Source organism: Lactuca virosa, chromosome 3, assembly GCF_052849685.1.
Source record: "Lactuca virosa cultivar CGN04683 chromosome 3, Lactuca_virosa_CGN04683_v6, whole genome shotgun sequence".
Classification (NCBI taxonomy): Eukaryota; Viridiplantae; Streptophyta; class Magnoliopsida; order Asterales; family Asteraceae; genus Lactuca; species Lactuca virosa.
In genome coordinates this window covers 235,445,175-235,456,914 of record NC_136428.1, presented here as the reverse complement: position 1 = coordinate 235,456,914, position 11,740 = coordinate 235,445,175, and positions in this window count along the sequence as shown.

Genomic DNA, 11,740 nt, shown 5'->3' with positions numbered 1-11,740 from the left:
TCATGAAATATGCATTAGTTTTGCTAATTGTGCATTTGTTTTGTTGAAGTAGTTGTTGAAAATGTGCATTTGTTTTGTTGAAGTAGTTGTTAAAAATGTGCCTTTGTATTGCTCAAATTGTTGTTGAAAATGTGTATTTGCAATGCTTAACTTTGCTAACACATGCATTTTTTTGTTGAATTGATCAAAGAAATGAGAGAAAATAAGGATAGGATTAGTTGGAAGGTTGAAGGTGTAGAGAAAACGTTTCTAGAAGCTTGTTTACGTGAAGTTACGGTCAATGGACGGGAAGGGAGTAGTTTGAAAACACTATCTTGGAGGAATGTAGCTGAAACATTAAAAATTTAACATAAATTTATTGCCGACCAAAAACAAATGAAGAATCGCTATGACTACATATAGTCAAAGTTTGGTGTTTTTTTGAAGTTAAAAAACAAAATCGGCAATATGTACAATCCAACAACCAACACCTTCAATCGTTTCAAAGAAGAATGAGAACTAGAATCGGAGGTATTTTGTTTAGTTATAAAAAATATATTATCATGTTTAAATAATAAAATGTTTTTTTCCAAAAAGTCAAACAAACATGTGGATTCTTTGAGACGCACGCCACTACCGTACCCCGACCTTTGCACACAGTTGTTTGAAGGCGCGACTGCGACAAATATTCATACTTGGGGGCCAACTTCTACCCTTCCCCGTCCTACTCAAGATTCAAGTCACTATACTTTGCATGACTTTGATGACATCGATTGCACTCAACAAGAAACTATAGGTCTCAATGAGGAGTCCGCCGCACAATCAAAAAAACAAAAGACTACAGATACGGCAAATAGTCAAAATAAAAGTAAAGATAAGGGTAAAGATGCATCGAATTCAAGATTGCTTGAAATTGGGGAAGATATTGCAACAGTTGCTAATATATTTGTGGAAAAGCATGCTTCTCCATTTTATATTACTGATTTTGGATCAATACGTCTTTCTGGGAGTTGGTATAAAATGTGGAAACAACAAAACTCAAAAATTCAAGATACGGCAACAGGAAACGGATACGGAACGGAAACCGAAAACGGCAAAACTCAAAAATTTAAGATACGGATACGGCAGAGATACGACAATATAAAAATATGAAAAAACTTATATATATATATATATATATATATATATATATATATATATATATATATATATATATACACACACACTAGGTGTAAGACTCATATATTACATGAGTTCATTAAAAAAAATTAATGTAAAGGTCTAAATATTTAAGAACTTTGGATTTATAAGAAAATAAGAAAAATAATGTGTGACAACCCAAAAATTTCTACCTTGTAAGTCAATCTAATCAACCAAAAGTCAGACTTATTTCTATTGCCTTTTAGCCTTGTTAAGGGTCATTCTAATGAGTTCTAAACCTAGTACACTTAAGGATTGAGTGTTTTGAAGTATTAGCTCAAGATCAGAAGGCTGCACCCGAACCAGAAAACCCATCAAAGGGTGCTCACGGCCGTGAACCCAAGGGTGGCCGTGAACCCCTCCCATATATATGCCTTTCTTCCATTTATTCCTCATTTCTTAACCCTTGGCCGCAAACACTCCATTCTCTCTCAAGTATCATAGTTCAAGAATACCATTTTCACTCTTTTCACCCTCTTTCCTTTGTATCTCTTTAGAATACAACTTAGGATCTTCAAACATTTTCCAAAACACCTAGATCTTCAAGTGTTCTTCAAGTTTGGGCCGTGAACCCTTCATGTGTTCATCATTGGGCCGTGAACCACTCATCAAGTTGGGTCGTGAACCATTCATCCATTTGGACTGTGAACTTCATTGGGCCGTGAACACTCCTTCAACCTCCTATCTTGCTTCTAGCACTCTTTTGGTGAGTTATCCTTGCATCCTAGGTTGTTTCTCAATCTCCTTTGTAGCTAGATTTGCTAATTACATCCCAAATATATGCCATTATATGTCATTTAGGACTCATTTGTGTCTCGGGACTTCATTCGTGGAACTTCTCATCCTTACTCGAATCTTCATTTGAATCACCCACATAAGGTGAGTTCATACCCCTATAATCAATCTTTTAAATGCTTTTAAGGGGGGGGGGGATACAAGTTGAACACAATGTTATTGTGTTAATATTTATCTGTGATAACCATCACATTAAAGGATTTCTTATGCTTTTGTAAGTGATCAAATCGATTCAAAAACTCTTTTAAAAGATGTTAGTTTGTTGTTTGTAAAACTTCATTCTTAAAATACATGCTTAACTCAATAGATAAACGAGTCTTTTCTACAAATCAAGGACAGTTCAAAAAAACATACTAGTAAACTATAATAGGTATAGTTTAGGGGTTCAGTTCATACTATAACTAGAACAGGGAGGAACATACTATAACTAGAACAGGGAGAAACATACTATAACTAGAACAGAAAGGAACATACTATAACAAGAACAAGATAACAATAATGTGAAACCACTACTTCACGGCATAGCAATACACTTGTTACGCCGCGTTTTGTAACCAGAGTCTCCTGGAGGGAGAGCAGGCATTGTGTGTATAGATCTATACGGGACTGACAATCCCGCATCCCGACTGTTCGCTACAGTTTGGCCGGCAGGCCAAGGGGTGACAAATGTCACATTAGTTTCGACACCAACAGGTCGTCGTGTTAAACACTAGTCAATCAGCATGGTTATAACCACATCACATTTTAACCTTAATTAAACTTATTGGTTTTAAGGTAGTTAGTGCTTCAGTAGTTATTTTATACAATACTACTGTATACTTTCATTTTCCCATTACATCCATATAGTGATATTCTCACATAAACGGTAATGCAAACTATTTTCTAGTAAAGATAGTCATAAAACTTGGGAAAACATACACTCTTACAAGAGAACAAACAAACAAAGCAGTCGAGTCTTAGTACATTCAGTTAGAAGAGAGTCTATAATGCTAACTTTATGATTCCTTAGTGGATACATTAGGGATATATATTAATCGGACCCGACAGACAGTAGGATGTGTGCTTTCCGCTTCATTTCCTGTTCCTTGTTTGGTTGTGGGCTTAGAGCAAATTCACACTGTAACGCCCCGTTCGAAAAGTACTTATTTATGAATTTCCGAGATCAAGAGTAAGGGCGTTTCGGTCTTTTGTGGGCAATGAGTTTCATTCGGGAAGGTTTCGGACCGGGGTATGTTGATAGAAGCGTAGGGCTTCTCTCCACCTTCGCGTGGATATAAAGTTCGTCGGGAACGGGCTTAGAATAAAGGAGTTATGACACTTTGAATATATTGACATTTATAGCCCTTAATGGGAAAAGTTGTCGAGGAAGGCCATGCATGCCTTTGGGACACGCGTGGGTACGCCCAGCGTAGGCTGGGTTACGCCCATCGTAATAGGGTGAATGACCGCGGGTGCAAGGACGCGTACGCCCATCGTACTAGAGTTACGCCCAACGTACGCTCAGAGTCTTAAAACCCTAATTTTAGGGTCAGCCACTATATAAGGAACATTATGGTTCCAACCCTAGCCTCCATATCTGCCCTCTTACTCTCAGAAACCCTAAGTAGCCGTTCTTCTTCCATTGTTGTGGATATTTGACCTTGTGGAGCTTAGTTTGGCAAAGGAAAGCTTAGAAGAAGGAAGAAGAGGTTGGAAAGAAGGAAACTTGGTGGCTGGAGCTTGTAGATCCGAGATAGCATCACCCTTTGCAACCACTTGAAGGTATAAAGCTTCTTGCTTGACATCTATTTTGTGTAGATCTATGTATGGTGAAGTTTTGACACCATTCTTGTCCCAAAAACCCCCATCTTGATGTATGATGTGTTTTGGTTAAGATGAGTTGTCCTTTCAGACCATTAGAGAGGTCTTGAGTAAGAAAAATGAGGTCCCAATGGCTTTGGTTGACCCATATAAGAAGTAGGAAGGTCTTAATGGGTTAAAACCTTGAGTTAAGAGCTTTATGGACGTCCAAAAGGATAAAAATTGAGACTTTATGAGTCCTAGGCCCTTTTTGTCACTGGATCTAGCATATGGGCTTAAGTGCTTAAGCCATCAAGCACTTGGAAAGATTTTTGGGTACAGACGAGCGTACGCCCCGCGTACCAGAGGAGTACGCCCAGCGTACGCCCTCTGTTGGGTTTTTGATTTTGGGCCTTAGGTGATTGGGCTGTTTATGGGCTAGTGGGGCTTGGGCCGTGACTAAACATTATGGATGGAATGATTTAGACCCAATAATTATTATGGACCTTGGATCTAGGCCCATTTGGTGAGGTGGGCCCAATTTAGTAAATTGGGCCAATATTGGGCTTTGCATGAGAATTTGGTTTTAGGTCTTGGCCCAATAAGAGGATGATGGACTTAATGAGTGTTGTGGGCCCTTGGCCTAGAAAGTCATGATGGATTCTAATGTGATGATTTGCATGTGATAGTTGGGATTCCCGGTGGGTCAGCAGTCAGAGATTTGCAGGATTTTGGCAGCCACAAGGTGAGTTATCCTCACTTTATCGACAGGGTCTACGGCACCAAGGCCGGCCCTTTATCGGATGGGAATCCGGGTAGTTGTTGTTATGTTATTGCTTTGCTAATGTTTGCATCCTGGTAGTTAGGATGGTATGCGTTAGAGACCTGGTTAAGGTCGGTACCCGGGATATAGGGTAATGTTATGCTAGTGACCGGTTTGGTCGGAATCAGGGTTAGGATATTGATATTCTATGTGATCTGTTAGACTGCTTGTCTGGTTAGAGATTTGTTATGTGATTGATTGTTTTATGTGCACATGGTTGTATGACGGGCGTTGGGTTGAGGCGGGTCCTGCTTAGTGCTGTAGGCCAACATACCCAGGGCGGACCAGATATTCCGAAGGCCCAGCGAGCGGTCCGGATAGGCTGAAGGCCCCAAGAGGGCGGACCAGACGTGCCGAGGCTCGGAGAGTGGACCAGGCCGACTAAAGGCCCGGCGCGGGAGGACCAGTCATACTGCAGACTCAGAGAGTGGACCAGGTGGATTGAAGGCCCGGTGTGGGCGGACCAATCACACTGTAGACTCGACGTACATGGCTAGACTCGGAGGGTGGACCAAGTGGACTGAAGGCCCGGTGCGGGCGGACCAGTCACACAGTAGACCCGATGTGCGTGGCTGTTCTATTTGTGATATGATATGAGTATGTTATGTGTGGTTGGTATTTTGGGGGTAACTCACTAAGCTTTCGGGCTTACAGTTGTAGTGTTATGTTTCAGGTACTTCAGGAGATCGTGGCAAGGCGAAGGTGTGATCGTACCGCTCCTCATGTTTTACGATTTTTATGATATGGTTCTGGGGGATACTCTGATAATAAAATATTTTGAAAACGAGATGTATGAAGTTAATGGTTTTTGAATGAATGAAAATGTTTTAATTTGACTCAATTTTTATGGGTGTTACACACACAACCTACTATCTATTCGATCTTAGCTATATATATATATATATATATATATATATATATATATATATATATATATATATATATATATATATATATATATATATATATATATATATATATCTTGTATACACCAAGTAATCATAGGGAGTAACAGGTATGGGTGAGGTCATATCATACAAAATCAGTACACCACTTTCTAGTAGAAAAACATACTTTTCGGATAGAACATTAAGTAGGCGAAACTAGAACTTATTTATAAAAGGTTTGATAAGAATTATCAAACCAGTATAACTTAAAGGACCTTAGTTAATTAATTCTATAACACCTTAGCTTATACATCAGGGTTATATATAATTAATATCTGATAGGCAGTTGAATGTATGTTTTCCGCCTTACTTCCTGTTCCTTGTTTGGTTGTGGGCTTAGGGTGAATTCACACAATTTATTGTCCGTTCGATATTAGATTATATATAGCTAGTATAAACTAAGCTATTATAGAAGGAACTATTGTGGTTACCATTTTTATTAAAGGAAATATATGATTTTCTCAAAGAATGTTTTCATCAAATATTAAAGAACTATTACAGTTAACTCCGTAAATACCAAATGAATACACCAGGGTTATATACAATGAAGATCTAACAAACAATGGGATGTGTGATTTCTGCCTCATTTCCTGTTCCTTGTTTGGTTGTGGGCTTAGGGCAGATTCACACAATCAATTGTCTGTTTGATCTATATTTTATATAACTTGTATCCATTTAGTACTCATAGAAGGAATTGTAGAGTCATTTTTACTTATCTTTCATCATATCAGAAAATATAGGATTTTTTAGAGGAACAGGCGAACTTTTCTAAAAGAACTTATAGTGTACTTTTGACACTAAAATACTTATGAACTCACCAGCTTAAATGCTGATCTACTCTTTCAAAATAACTTGTATTCTCATGAAACTAGTAGACAGGTACGCGCTCAGCGATTCAGAAGATGGAACATAGTAGCTTCAAGTCTTGTTTTGTTATTTACTTGGAGTCAACCTTTTGTGAATCACATACTTTGTAAACACTTTAATATTAATCCAATGGTTGTTTGTTACTTTGATTACTATGATGCATGTGTTGTGATACTACATATGACGTCCTCCGCCCTCGAACGTTTCCGTCGTTCCGGTTTGGGGGTGTGACATAATGAATTATTAAAATTGATTTTTTTATCTTTTAAATTTAAATAAATAAACAAAATAAACTAATGAGCTTTAATTTGAGAATTTTTAAATAAGAAGGTAAGTTCATTTGGTTCCATTTTGGTCTCATGGGTGAGATCTAGTGGTTTGTCACCACTCCAGGAGCTTTGAGTTGCTACTCTTAGTATCTCTGAGGTTATTAGTTCATAAAGATGCTTGCTTGATGTTTAAGGACGGACCATGCATGTGTTAAGGTAGTTATTATGGGTCCTAAAGGATTAATTTGCATGTTGGGCCTCATTAAGACATGCAAACAGATAAAGTTGCCAACTTTATCAGTTAAGAGTATATTTTGAAGGTTTCATGAGGTTTTCGGGCCAAATGCTTAAGGGATTAAGTCATGAATCAATTTTTGGATAAATCGCATCTACGCCCAACGTAAATGATAGTACGCCCCACGTACTAAGGAATTTGGGAGTACGCCCAGCGTAAATTGCCCAATGCCATTTTGGGCTCGTTTGACATTTTTGGGAAGACCATTGTATGCTCAGGGTTGTGATTGTGTCCCGAGGACTGTCGAGCATGCTGGTAATGGTAAGGAATGATTTTGAGCTTGAAATCGAATTTAAGTGGGGGAGAGTTGTAACCCCCGTTTTCAAATAGTTTCACTATTCGGGGCCGTGGCCCAGTTATCAGTCATCATAAGGATTTGGGCCTTGGGGAAGGAAGGATTTGGCCATTATTGGATGTGAGTGTTATGGTTTAAGTGATCTAAGTGTTCGATGGTGTTTCCGGAGCCCAAGGGTATAATCGTAATTTGATAACTCGGTCTTTTATTAATTTTGGGTTTTTATTCAAGGAGTTCTAAGACTATGGTGTGTTGTAAGAAGTGTAGGGATCCTCGCCACCTTTCCATGGATATAAAGTTCGTTGGAAACATGCTTATAACGAAGAATTTATGGTAGTTTGAAGTTTTGGCAAGCTTGGCCCTTGGTGGAATAAGTTGACAGATTAGTACCATGTGTTTAGGGAAGGGACGCGTGGGTGGACCAGGTACGCCCAACGTACCTAATGGTATGCCCCACGTAATGGAAAAAGTTCCAAACCTTATTTTTTAGGGTTTGGGCACTATATAAACATCATTATAACCTCAATACTCCCTCATTTACCAGCCTCCATTTTTCTAAAACCCTAATTTCGAACCCTAGTTGTGAGCTCTTTGTGTGCATCTTTAGTGGGTTTTGGTGATTATTCAAGAAGTGGTACTTAATGCAAGGTGGTGGATCAAAGGAAGGCTTGTGGATATGGACTCTCTACTTCATTTACAGCTCATTAGAGGTATGGAGCTCTAACCTTGCTCATTTAAAGCCTAGATCTAACATTATATGAGTTTTGGTTCCATTTTGGTCTCATGGGTGAGATCTAGTGGTTTGTCACCACTCCAGGAGCTTTGAGTTGCTACTCTTAGTATCTCTGAGTTTATTAATTCATAAAGATGCTTGCTTTATGTTTAAGGATGGACCATGCATGTGTTAAGGTAGTTATTATGGGTCTTAAAGGATTAATTTGCATGTTGGGCCTCATTAAGACATGCAAACTGATAAAGTTGCCAACTTTATCAGTTAAGAGCTTATTTCGAAGGTTTCATGAGGTTTTGGGGCCACCTCCTTAAGAGATTAAGTCATGAATCAATTTTTGGATAAATCGCGTCTACGCCCAACGTAAATGATAGTACGCCCCGCGTACTGAGGAATTTGGGAGTACGCCCAGCGTACCTGTGGGTACGCCCAATGTAAATGGCCAATGCCATTTTGGGCTCGTTTGACATTTTTGGACGTTGGGCTTGGGTTTTGGGTATTGGGCTTTGAGAGTTGGACTTCTTGGTCTGAGGAATTACTTTTGGAATTGGACTCCTCTTTGGATTAGATTATGGGCTTTCCTTGTAGGTCCTTTGTGGGCCTAATGGATTTGGGCCTTAATGGCCCCAATGGATTTGGACGAATTGTGGGTGTGGTTAGTTGGGCTATCTTTGGGTCTAGTGTTGGGGTTTTGCCTTGTTTAGTTATTGATTATGGTGTTGGGTTGTTTGGCTCAGTTCGGGAGTTGGTTCGCAGTAGCAGCAGCATTGTAGGATTATTCACGTAGCGTTTGAGGTGAGTATTCTCACTATATCCATGGGTCAAAGGCACCAATGCCGACCCATTACGTGTTATGTGATATGCGAGTTGTCTCTGTGATACTTGCATGGAAGACCCTGGGTGCAGCCCGTGGCATTTGGATATCAGACTATGGGGGGAGCCCGAAGCATTCCACGTAAAAACTGTGGGGGAGCCCATGACATTTCAGATAAAGACCATGGGGGGAGCCCATGGTAATTATATGTATGTTGCATGATAATCTGTGGTTGTATGTTGCATGGTATTTTGGGGAACTCACTAAGCTTTGTGCTTATGGTTTTCAGTTTATGTTTCAGGTACTCCGGTTTTCAAATCGAAGGGCTCGAGATGATTGTAGAGCACACACCGCATGTTTCCGCATTTTATGAATTACTCTGATTTAATGATGTTTAGCTAAAACTTGTTTACCTTGGTGTTATGGGAAAGATATATATTAACGATTTATTAACCTAAAAACAAAAATTTTTATGTCTTGATTTTTGGGAAGTTACACCGATGGTCAACCAAATGAGATATAGGGGAAGAAAAGGAGTCCCTACGTTCAATGTAATGGTCTTTTGTGACTTTTGCATGTGTTTTATGTTTATATCTGTCGGGTGGGAAGGATCGGCGCATGATACTCGAGTGTTCCTTCATGCAATTAAGGCACCTTCTATGAATTTTTCTAAGCCCCCCGAAGGTAAAATTACTTTTTTACTATTGCGTTAACAATCATTTGAATTTATTATTTATCTATTTTTACATAGGAAAATATTACGTAGTAGACAAAGGATACACTAACCGAAAAGGATATCCGGTACCATATCCACGTCTTAGATATCATCAGTCACAGTGTGAACATGTACTTCCAACCAATGCTCAAGAGCCTTTTAACCGCGTACATTCATCTCTTCGAAGTTGTATTGAACGTTTGTTTGGAGTCTTGAAGAAAAGGTGGAAAATATTGAACAGATTGCCAAAATTTAGTAAGAAGACTTAAATAGATGTGATCATGGCGACATTTACCCTTCATAACTATATTCGAAGAAATGATTCGGCAGATATGATTTTCTACATTGTTCAACAACATAATTACATATCTAGAGAAGAACACGAGAATTCAAGATTCAGTCATGATAATATTCGATAGTCACGACTTGAGATGCGAGAAATTCGTGACAATATTGCGACTATGATCTGGAATGCACGACATTTCACTTAAACATAAATAATCAGAAAAATGTTATTTAGTATTTTCTTTAATTTAATTTTATGATATACATATTTGTTTTATAAAAATGGAATAATTTTCGTAAATGTCATTTTATGTCATTTTATATTTCCTAACCACCTTATCAGCTAGTTTTTACCAAACGCTAAATTTTATCAGCTTGTTTATCAGCTAGCACCTAACTTATCAACTAGCAGCTACCTTTTCAGACATCAGTCAGTTTTTCAGTTAGCAGGTATGTTGGGGTCGAAAGTGATTGTGAGATGTCGAAAATGTCTAGGGTATTCTTTGTGTCGAAAGTCAGTTTGTAAAGTTTATTATAAGGGCATTTTAGTTTCGAAGCTATTCTGTTGAGTCTCTTATATTTTTTGTTTGCTTTCTTTATCCCTATATACATCGGATGGATACATGTTTTAGGATTAAGAACTTTTGCACTCTCATTGTACTCTTTGATAACCTCTTGTATTCTCTGAAAGCAATATAACGAGCCAACCATATTATATTTTGATTTCGTGTTCTAAATCTTTTCTTAACTCTGATTTCATATTCAAACTCGATTCAATCTACACTACAAGGTAGCTTTTCAGTTAGCAGGTAGCTTTTCAGTTAGTCTGTCAAACATAGCCTTTGCTTACTTGTCTTTCAACAAAAACATGGCTATGACTCCCGGTTGCCTGATGTCGAGAATTCGCTTATATCTTAGTTGATGGTCTAATATGTTTGCACCCATTTAGATGCTTCTAGATTTGGCTGACTTGATACCAATTATTTATATAGTTTCATTGGGTATATCACTACTACAAAAAAGGGCATTACCGACGGCCAAAACCGTCGGTAATCCGTCGCTAATGCTCTTTACCGACGAAATTGTAACGAACCAAAATCTGTCGGTATATTCTTGTCTCTAATTGTTCGTAACGGATTTCCGACGGCTATGGCTAATTTTTAGTGACAGATTTTTCTGTCGGAAATAGTAACGGATCACCAACAGAATATTATTTGCAACGGATTACCGACGGAATTTGTTTGCAACAGATTACCGACGGAAAAATTTACTAACAGATTACCAACGGAACGTGAAATAATTTACTAACGGATTACCGACGGAATTCGGAATAACTTACTAACAGATTACCAACGGAATCTCGAAATGACTACAATTTTTTTTTGTGACAGATTAGCGACGGATTTTGGTATTATAAAAAAATTTACAAATTAATCAAGAAATTATTAAAAACAAAAAATAATTACATATTCAACACATAAATTTTTTAAACATACATCAAATCTATATTTTAAAACCAACAAATATAAAAGTAAATCCATAAATTTCAATCATTTGACATACATTAAATCTATAAATTTCAATCCATATTGTTAAATACCATAAATTTCAATCCATATTGTAAAATATTGTCAACAACCAATAGAGAATTCCTTCTTGATTAGCTCATGGATTCCTCACCTGTCATTGAGAGTTGTTAGCTAGAGAGATATTTATATATTGCCCTCAAATGTTGACAATAAAAGGGGATAAAATAGTAAAAATGAATGTTATTAAAAAGTAGCAATTATGATAATGCCTAAGAATATGTGATTTTAAGTACAATATTTCTCCATGTGAAGTTTGAATAAAAAAGAGTTAATGATGAGAAATAGCAACGTACTTTTCTGAAATTCTTCATTATAGTTACATACTTTCAAATAATTATAATAGGAAAGCATTTTCGAT